Source organism: Cupressus sempervirens, chromosome 7, assembly GCF_028749045.1.
Source record: "Cupressus sempervirens isolate cs-2001-9-10 chromosome 7, ASM2874904v1, whole genome shotgun sequence".
Lineage (NCBI taxonomy): Eukaryota > Viridiplantae > Streptophyta > Pinopsida > Cupressales > Cupressaceae > Cupressus > Cupressus sempervirens.
The window spans coordinates 312,550,941-312,560,443 of record NC_143124.1 but is presented as its reverse complement, the minus strand read 5'-3'; the positions used below and the strand labels follow the sequence as shown (position 1 = coordinate 312,560,443).

General features: G+C 36.3%; 1 long non-coding RNA gene across 1 annotated transcript; it reads left to right on the top strand.

Moving 5' to 3' along the window:
- The first annotated feature begins 2,924 nt into the window (after nt 1-2,924).
- Nucleotides 2,925-3,987, top strand: LOC149546664 (uncharacterized). The gene is made up of 3 exons (XR_016354362.1): nt 2,925-3,048; nt 3,362-3,523; nt 3,631-3,987. It is a non-coding gene; the product is annotated as an uncharacterized LOC149546664 (long non-coding RNA).
- The last annotated feature ends 5,516 nt before the right edge of the window (nt 3,988-9,503 follow it).

The window sequence follows — 9,503 nt, the reverse complement described above, 5'->3', positions numbered from 1 at the left end:
AAAAGAGATATTGTCGAAGAAGAGCAGAAAAAGGCCCCAATCTAGCCAAACCACCATGCTTCTCCTCCAAACTTAAAACTAAATTGAAGTCCCCTGCTAACACCCAAGGATGATAAGGATGAAAATTTCTAACATATTGAATATGTTCCCAAAGTTCCTCCTTTCCCACAAGATCAACAGGTGCATACACATTAGTAACCATGATTACCTCTCCTGAGTCTAGAGCAGAAGCTACCATAGAGAGAGCTGAGCGAGAAGACATCCAGCCAAGAGGAGAAATTTTTTGAGGATCCCAAAATATAGCTAAACCACCTGCACTGCCTGTTGCTCCAACACACTGGCATTGGCCACGAGACCAAATACTAGAGGCATGTTGGACCATAGACTCCACAGAGAGCTTAGTCTCTTGGATACAAAAAACATCAGGGCTATGATCAACCACCAAGTTATGAATAGCCTTTTGTCTAGGGATGTTATTGAACCCCCTTACATTCCATGAGAGAATAATCATCATTGGGTAGAATTGGAAAAATGAGAATCCAAAGGTTTCACTGAACCAGACTCAATCAATATATCGCCTGTGAGTTTAATCTTCTCTTGGTCTGTTTTGCGCCCACTCCTTAGAGGAGTAGAAGAAGCCCGCTTAAAGGGTCGAGACATCAACCCCAAGGGGAGAGGAGAACCCTTGCCCTTACCTGATGGTAGCACATCCTTAACCAAGTCAGCTAAAACAACATCATTATCCTCCAACACTGCAGGAGTCACCAGAGCCTCTATCATAGGAGCTATAGGGCCCTCACAGTTCTGATATACTACAACTTGGGATGCCCCACAAGCATCATTAGGAACAGATCTCTCATCTGGGCAAACTGGATCAGAAGAGATAGGAGGAGGAATACCCTCCTCTAGAACCATACTATCTAGCACCTCAAAGCGGTTAAAACCTGAATCAGATAATCTTTCTTTCAAAGGCCTCTTTTGACCACTGCCCTTAGCATGAGGGCGAATAGGGGTAAATCCATCCTTATCCTACATTTGAGCCTTACCCTTACCTGTAGCATCTTGCAGATTCATCCCCTTGGTAGTATTAGCCATTTGAGATTGTCCTTTCCCTGTAGTATCTGCCAAACCACCAGTATTGCCAGCTGTAGAACCATCCACTCCTTTGAACCTTGACTTATGGGGGCACTGACGCAGTAAATGACCATACTCATGACAAATCTGGCAACGGAAAGGGAGAGATTCATAATCTAACTGCTGCACCCAAGAAAAATCCCCCATACAAATTTTCAAAGAATCTGGTAATGGGTTATTCAAATTAATTTCAACACAAATTCTAGCATAAGAAATAACCTTTTTATCGAGGGATTGATGTGCGATCACAGCCGGCTTCCCCAACAAAGCAGCAATTTGTCGAAGGATGTCTTCACGCTAAAATTCCAAGGGAAGACGAGGCAAGCGAACCCAAACTGGCACTGTTGAAGGGAGATCCTCAACAGAATTAAAACCTGAATGCCAAGGTTTGACAAATAACCTCACATCATTGTAGAAATAAAGGCCTCCTTCAAAAACACGATCCCGATTAGACATGCAAGAGAATACAACAAAAAATTAACTATTCCCCGCCAACATAATCTCCATATCACCTTCCACCTGCCATGAGCGGCGGATTCATGCCTCAAGAGCGGATAGGAAAATCCGGATTCCAAGAAATTTGCATATCAAAGCATGCTTGGTCCAATAATCAATGTCCTCCATTACAGCCGTTGGAGGAATAACCAGAACAGGGCGATCATGGCTACGCGAAAAACAACCATTAACTTTTTTCAACTTGGAGCTCTCCCCTGAATAAAACGATTCAGATCGCATTGCATGCATAGTTGGAGAAGAACCATCTATTCTCACCAACGAAGAAGAAATCCCAGGCCATGCCATGCAAACAATAAAACCCCAATCCAAAATTGACTGCAGAAGATTTCCAAAAATACCGACGCAAATTATGTCCAGTAGCTAGCAATCCAAACAGAACAGAAAAATAGTAAAGATCAAACACCAAGAACAGGCTAGGGGAAAAACCCTAGCCCAGCCGGCAACCAACGCTTCTCCACATTCTCCTCCAGATTCGATTATATCTGAGTTTCAGTATAAAATATTAAATAATATGTACAACCAGACATTACAATATTTTAATATTTATTAATAAAATGTAATTTATTTAAAAAATTAAAATTAAAATTTATTAGCACTTGGTTGAATGATTTTATAAAAGATGTAAAAGTTAAAAGTTAAGGAAAGAACATATAACAAAAATTGTTAAAAAAAATTAATTATAAAAGAATCTTGTAAATATTTATAACATAAAATATAAAATATAACTATTATATTACCAAAAAATTACATTAAAAATTATGTCAAAATTTTAGTCATATTATAAAATTATAATTTTAAAGTTGACATTAAAAGATAGAGACATTTTTCCTTCATTAAATCAATTTTTAAAGTTGAGAAACAAATTAAAAGACAATATTTTTATTTCAATGTCAACAATTTATTTTTAAAATGATATTTTTTTCCACTTATTAATAAAATGTATTTATATTTAAAATATTAAAAACAAAAAATTATTATTAGTAATTAGTAAATTATTTTATGAACAATGTATATAAGATTAAAACCAAAGTAAAAACGAGCACTTACAAAATTTAAATTAAAGGAAAACACTTACCATCCCAAAAATTAAGAAAATTCAAATTCAGGTACTATTGAGAAGGTGGGCCGTCTAACAACACGCATGGCATCCAGACAGGGCAAGAATAAAAAATAGGTACTACATGGTATGCCGTAAATTCTATTCCTATTCCTCTCACCAAACGGGCCCTAACTTTATCACTCTTTATCAAGGTCCTTCCCGCTTTTCTCAACATCTTCCTTTCTCTCTCACACATTGCTCTGAGCAAAGAAAGTACATGGCCGTCCAGATGAAAAAGCTTTGCCCTCCTCTTCTTATTTGTGGGTGTTGTTAGCCTTCATGCAGTCCCAGCTTCTTCGGTATGAAAATTTGAACAGCTCTTCTGTTTTCTATCATTACAGTCAACTATATAGTTAGTAAAATTAAGTAATGTGGATTCCTTGTATTTCATAGTCCATTTGGCTTGCTAGATAATAGAGGATGAGGTATGAACTGATACATTATAATAATTTTCTCAAAAATCTAACAACAAAGTATAACTAAAATCGGAAACCAATGACTGCTCTATATTTGCTTGTTTGCAGGGACAATATGTGATCATAATCTTTGCATAATGTTTCTCTTGTCTATCTAAAAAATAATAGGAAATTATGTCTCTTGGTGTGCTTGCAGGGGCAACAAGATGATGTGATTGTGACGTTTGTGATGGTCCAACGAGCTGAGTTTGGGCAAGTATTTAAGATCGTTGGAAACAGCTCAGAACTGGGCAATTGGGAGCCTTCTAGCGTGGATAACATGACCTGGACTCCAGGCAATGCCTGAGCCAGCTCTGTGGTATGTTTTGTAAAATATCTTCTTTAATTTGTAATGTATTTTCTTATCCCTCTTATTAATAATGTATTGATCTTAATCATCTTCTTTGTTTATTTGTTGTTTAAAAGACACTGAGTAAGGGAGTGGCATACGAGTACAAGCCAATGGTGGTGAGCTTTGATAGTGATAACAGTGTATGCTGGGCGCCGGACAATAACCGGCCACTGAGTGTTCCCGAAGATTGCCAAGTCTCATTATGTGGAAACTGTGTTTTGGAAGGTCTCTTGTGGTCACGACTGTCACAACACCACTGCTTGCGCCGTCACAGGGACAATCTCCGGGCCGAGTCTTAGCCGGGTTCTGTGATCCAAATTATAATGTATATGCAATAAGTGCTCTACTCTACCGTGTACATCTATTTTATTATTATTATATTAATGCAGTAAGGGGTGAACTCCGTATCTATATTATCTGGAAATATATAACTAGGCTTTTCTTTAGTGTCGCTATGTCTTTGATATACAGAGTTTTCTGTTTCTCAAGACTCTCCAAAACTAGCTCATGACCAATATGGAAGTTGTTGTCTGGATTAATTATATGGACGTGGAAACCATATGACTACATAATGTTAGTGCAGTTTTACAAATTGCCGTAATCTTTTTGTAGCATTGGTGTGCGATTTAATGAATGGGGTATTCCATCTATAAATTTTCAATCCTTAATGTTTCATCTTAAAGATGTCCAACTTTTACATTAATATAAAATTTCATGTCAGAATGAACCATGCAATTTTATATAACTAGATATATTTTGATTATTAATTAAAATAAAATTGTTTAATAATTATCAATAAAATGATTTAAAAGTATAAATTATATAATATTTAAGTTTATTATAGCAGAAATAATTCATACGTAGGATAATATGTTTTCAATATTAAAATAATGATTTTTTTTCTGATAGCTAAATGTTTCTCATTATTAATTTTAATTTCAATTATTATTGTTAGTTTCCATAATCATTATAATTCCTTATTAATGTCAATAGGCATTCTAGAATGGCAGAATGGGTGGAATGGGATGGTGTGAACATGTTAATGTTATTATTCTTTCAGGTTAAATTTGACAATCATCTACATGTCAAAAGTTTAAATCTTATTATAAATAGAATATACTTTTAAAAATAATTTAATAAATACAACATAAAATATTTGTTAAATTATAATATTTTGAGATAAAAATCATTCTTTTTTTAGAAATTAAAATTAGAAGCTTAAGTTAGTAAAAACTTAAATAAATGGAGATAAAGGAAATATAAATAATCTTAGATGTATTAAATTATAATTATTTTGTAGTGGGTATCTATCAGCATTTTTTTAGTAGATTTATTTAAGATATCTATACTAATCTATAATTATAGTGTTAAAATTCATATAGCTATATTAATTATAATTTTCTTTTAATGTTATTATTATCTTTAATGAAATTGACTTGATTTGTAATAAAAGAGAAATAAAGAAAATATATCTATAAGAGCGTTGATTCATAATTTATTTTTATTTTAAGCTAGTACCATTGTATTCACTTTGTATTTTTAATGAATCTTTTTTTGAAGTTTATTCATAAATATAGATGCATAGAGATTTTTATTAACATGAATAAACATTGTAAGAACTGATCTATAGATTTTTGAGTCTGTCTAAGATATGGTTGCCCTTGGGGAAACTCAAATGCAAGATGAGATCCCATTTACATTTAGTAAGGAGGATAAGGTGCCTTTGGGTGATCCTATTAGCTCCCTAGTGGTTTCACTCCCAATATATCGGGAGGCACTCTCTCCCATTCATCATAACCTAGAATTTTTATCTACGCCGAAGCTAACTTCAATGGACCAGAATGGACCGTTGGGAGACAGTGAAGAAGAAAATAAGAGAACTCATCAAAGATGATGATGATTCAGATTCTAAGGTTGGAAGAGCCTTGGAGATGACCATCAGACTAAAAGCTACATGCAGGACATTTCTCAAGGTACTCAGATAACCTTAGAAGACACATGAAGATGCCAAAAATGAAGTTTATCTCCTAGAATATAAAGGGGGGAAAATAGCCCTAGGAAACAGTATGTTATCAAAATTAAGATTTTGGAGCATATGGTGGACATTATTCTTCTACAAGAAGTTAAAATATCTTTGAATTTTTTTGAATAGACAATAGCCTACATCTGGCGAGGTGCTTGCTTCATATATAGTGAGGCCATTATTACATCAGGTGTCATTGCCACTATATGGGACCCAAACAAGATTTTAGTTAAGATGATCTCCTATTTTTTGCATTTCCTAGTCTATGAGGTTGTAGAAAAGGAATTTACTTAACTTATATGCTCCCAATATACAGGGTAGGTGAATGCAAGTTTGGGGGGATGCATCTTGTGTAATGGATGGTAGTTGTTCAGCTAACTAGATGTGCGTTGGGGACTTCAACACTTGTTTGTATCCTTTGGAGAAGTAGGCAGGTCTTGAGGATTACTTTGCTAGTGTGTATGACTTAAATAATTTCCTCAAGCAAAATGATTTAGTGGACATTGATTTGAGTGGTACCATCTTGACCTGTTCAAATAACAGGTCCAGTAATAACTTCATCCAAGTGAGGCTGGATAGAGTGTTGTTACCTAGTCATCAAAATGCCTCTATTTTGACCTTGTTGATGTTATGGCTATGTGTGAAATATGTCCCATTTTGATAGTGGAAATGATTATTTTGTCTCTGAGTTTTTATGAATTTCTAAATCTTCATATCTTCGGCTCGTTCCCAACTTTTCCCAGCACTTGAAATTTTCAAAATCCAGCTTCTGAGCCTCAAGTTATCGCAAGTTAATGGAAAGATCCAAATTACGCATTTTCAAGTTTATCATTAACCATTAACCTCTCAAACAGGTTAATGATAACTTTCAAATTGCACATTTTGGAGTAGGTTAACTACAACTTTAGGAATTCTAGATAGAGAGACAGATGCACTAGTATAAGTAGAAGCATGTCTGCTTACCCAGTACCAACAACAATAGATACACACCCATATCTGCCCTCTCTATAATGGGGGGAACCAAAGGCATATCTACCAATGATGAAAATAGCAGTACCAATAGAACTCATTAGTAGCATACCTGTAGGTTCCATGTCGCTGAAGAGCCACCACCAAGAAATGATGATCCCTCTCCAAAAACATGTATCCATTAACCTCTCAAACAAGTTAATGATAACTTTCAAATTGCACATTTTGGAATAGGTTAATTAACCTCTCCAAAAATGCATATTTCTTAACCTCTTCGAGACGGTTATTAACCTGTTTGAAATTCCAAATCAAATATGTAAATGGTTTGGAATAAAAAGGAGGGGTGAGAAAGTTATCTTGGCTAAGCACAACATCAAAGGTGATTTATTATCAAAGAGAAAGAACATCTAATTTGCCACCTTTTCATGATGGTAACGCCTTCATACTAGGAGGCAATTCTCAACAGATAACCATATGAGGTCATGGCAAGTATATTAGTGTAGATATCATATTTTCCACGTGAACATGGACATTGTCATACTACTGGTTATTACCCAACCAATCTCACACTAAGGATTGGGACTATTAAATAGTGATATACATATTCCAGCTTACCAGTTCCAGAAGAAATATACATGTTTTAGGAAAATATTGCTTTAGCTTGCTATTGATAGGCAAGTATGGATCACATGAAGCTACTGTAGCATGTACTTATATAAACTGGAATAAAGCCAAAAGTGAAGGCCATTCCCTTCATAAAGTGCAGAGAAAGATGTTTTGAAAGGAACAATAATCTTGCAAATAGACTCTGATGAAGGTAAGCTCTGATACCACTGATGAAGGTATCCTCGGATACCACTTGATGGAGGGCCACACCACCCTACCAACTCACACCCAAGAATGCAACAAAGAGAGATAAAATGCTTCCCAAGAAATTTTATTAAACTTGAAAATCCAATAGCAATTACAATAACATTTCTCCAAGATCCTATCCAAACCCAAGCTAGTCCAAATCCATACTCTAGTAGAAACCTCCAAGATCTCAACTTGTGCTCGAAAGCCACCAAGTAACCTCCTTGTTTCTAAACCGCAGTCACTAGCTCTTCTCCAACTTTATCCAAGATCCAAGTGTAAACTGCCTGACATTCGGCACTCTGTTCACACACTCACAACTCCATCATAATCCTACTGTAAACTACCTCACATTCAGTGCTCTATCCACAGACTTAGGAGAACTCACTCTTCACTTCCTCCTCCTCTTTCACACCTTCTAACTTTCTCACTTGAAGCTTTTCCTTCCAAAGCTTTACCTTCTACAGCTTCTACTTCTCAAGCTCCTTCTTGAGCTTTCACCTTCCAAAGCTTCTACTTCTCAAGCTTCTTCTTCTCGAGCTTGATTAGAAATGCTTATATGCCTTGCTTAAATAGGCACTTACCACCCAATGTATGACTTATCCACAACCTTCTAGAATTCCTCCTACACAATATCCAAAACCTTCTACAACTTCCATAACCTTCTACAATATCTACAATTTTCTACAATATTCATAACTTTCTAGAATTCTTCCCACACACCTCGATAAATGGAATGACAACCATTTATTTATTTTTTATTTTTATTATGCCACCTATGCACCTTGAAAATAGATATCCCCTTTTCCTTTCTTTTCTCCTTTTTTTCCCCTTTTTGTTTATTTTATTATTTCTCCTCTAATTTTCGTCACTTTCTCTCTCCTCCACTTTTTTTTTTTGCAATTTTTTTTTTTCAATAATTTTCCCATGCAAGATGCTCCTGCATCAAACTCCCCCGGTAGATAGAAAAGTGTGTCCCACACTTTGACGCCAAAAAGAAAGATCTACAACCATCTTCATCTTCACCAAAGGTTTCCACCTCAATAGGGACAAGAAAACCACCATGCAGATCGTCCACATTTGCATTACTCAATCAAACACCAGAATCTCAACCATCCAATTAGCATGCTCACTCCTAGGAACAAACTAAACATAATTCTTCATCAACAAACCCTCATTCACATCAACAACTAGTGAATCCATACCAGCAATCTCATTGCTCACAACAAGATGCTCTGCAATACATAACTCACCTCCAACAACAACCGAATCATCCATGACCAAGTGCTTTGCAACATACAAGTCATCACCAAAATCAACTAGATTACCCACAACCAAATGCTCTGTAGTCTCCATGTCAGACTCAACCAATTGATCATGAAAACCAACCTCTGTCCCAACATCAATAAAGTTAGGAATATCTTCAGCAACAACCTCTAGTTGCTCTGCAGGTTCTGCATCAGACTCCACAAATTGATCAGCAAAACCAACCTCTTCCACCTTGACCTTCTTAGCTTGATCATCCAATCTAGCATCCAACCGAGCAAACATCTTAGAAAAATTCCTCTCCACTATATCATGGACTTTCGCAATCATTTTAGGGTCCAGTCCTCTTGGAGCCAACTCCCAAGATCTTCATAAACCCTTTGTAACAAATCCTTCCCATGCTCCTTGTGACAACCTCAAATTGTTTGCAAGTCAGATCACAACCTGCCACCTCGCACGAACAATCAGGAGCCACATCACAAGTCTAGTACAATGGATCTGCAATCCACCAGCTCTCCACAATCATGCCTCAACAAGTTCAATCTTCCATCTCTGCATCCATCAATCAATATGCATGTCCTCCCAAGGTCCTGGTGCAAACTGCCTCAGCTTCGGTGATCTGTTTACATGCTCAAGAAATCCCACTCTAATAAACTTCACCCAACCAAGGTCCTAGTACAAACTGCCTCACACTTCGGCAATCTACTTGTACACTCAAGAACTCTTGCTCTGATACCACTGATGAAGGGTAAGCTCTGATACCACTTGATGATGGAACTGCTCTAATACCACTGATGAAGGTACCCTCTGATACCACTTGATGGAGGGCCACACCAC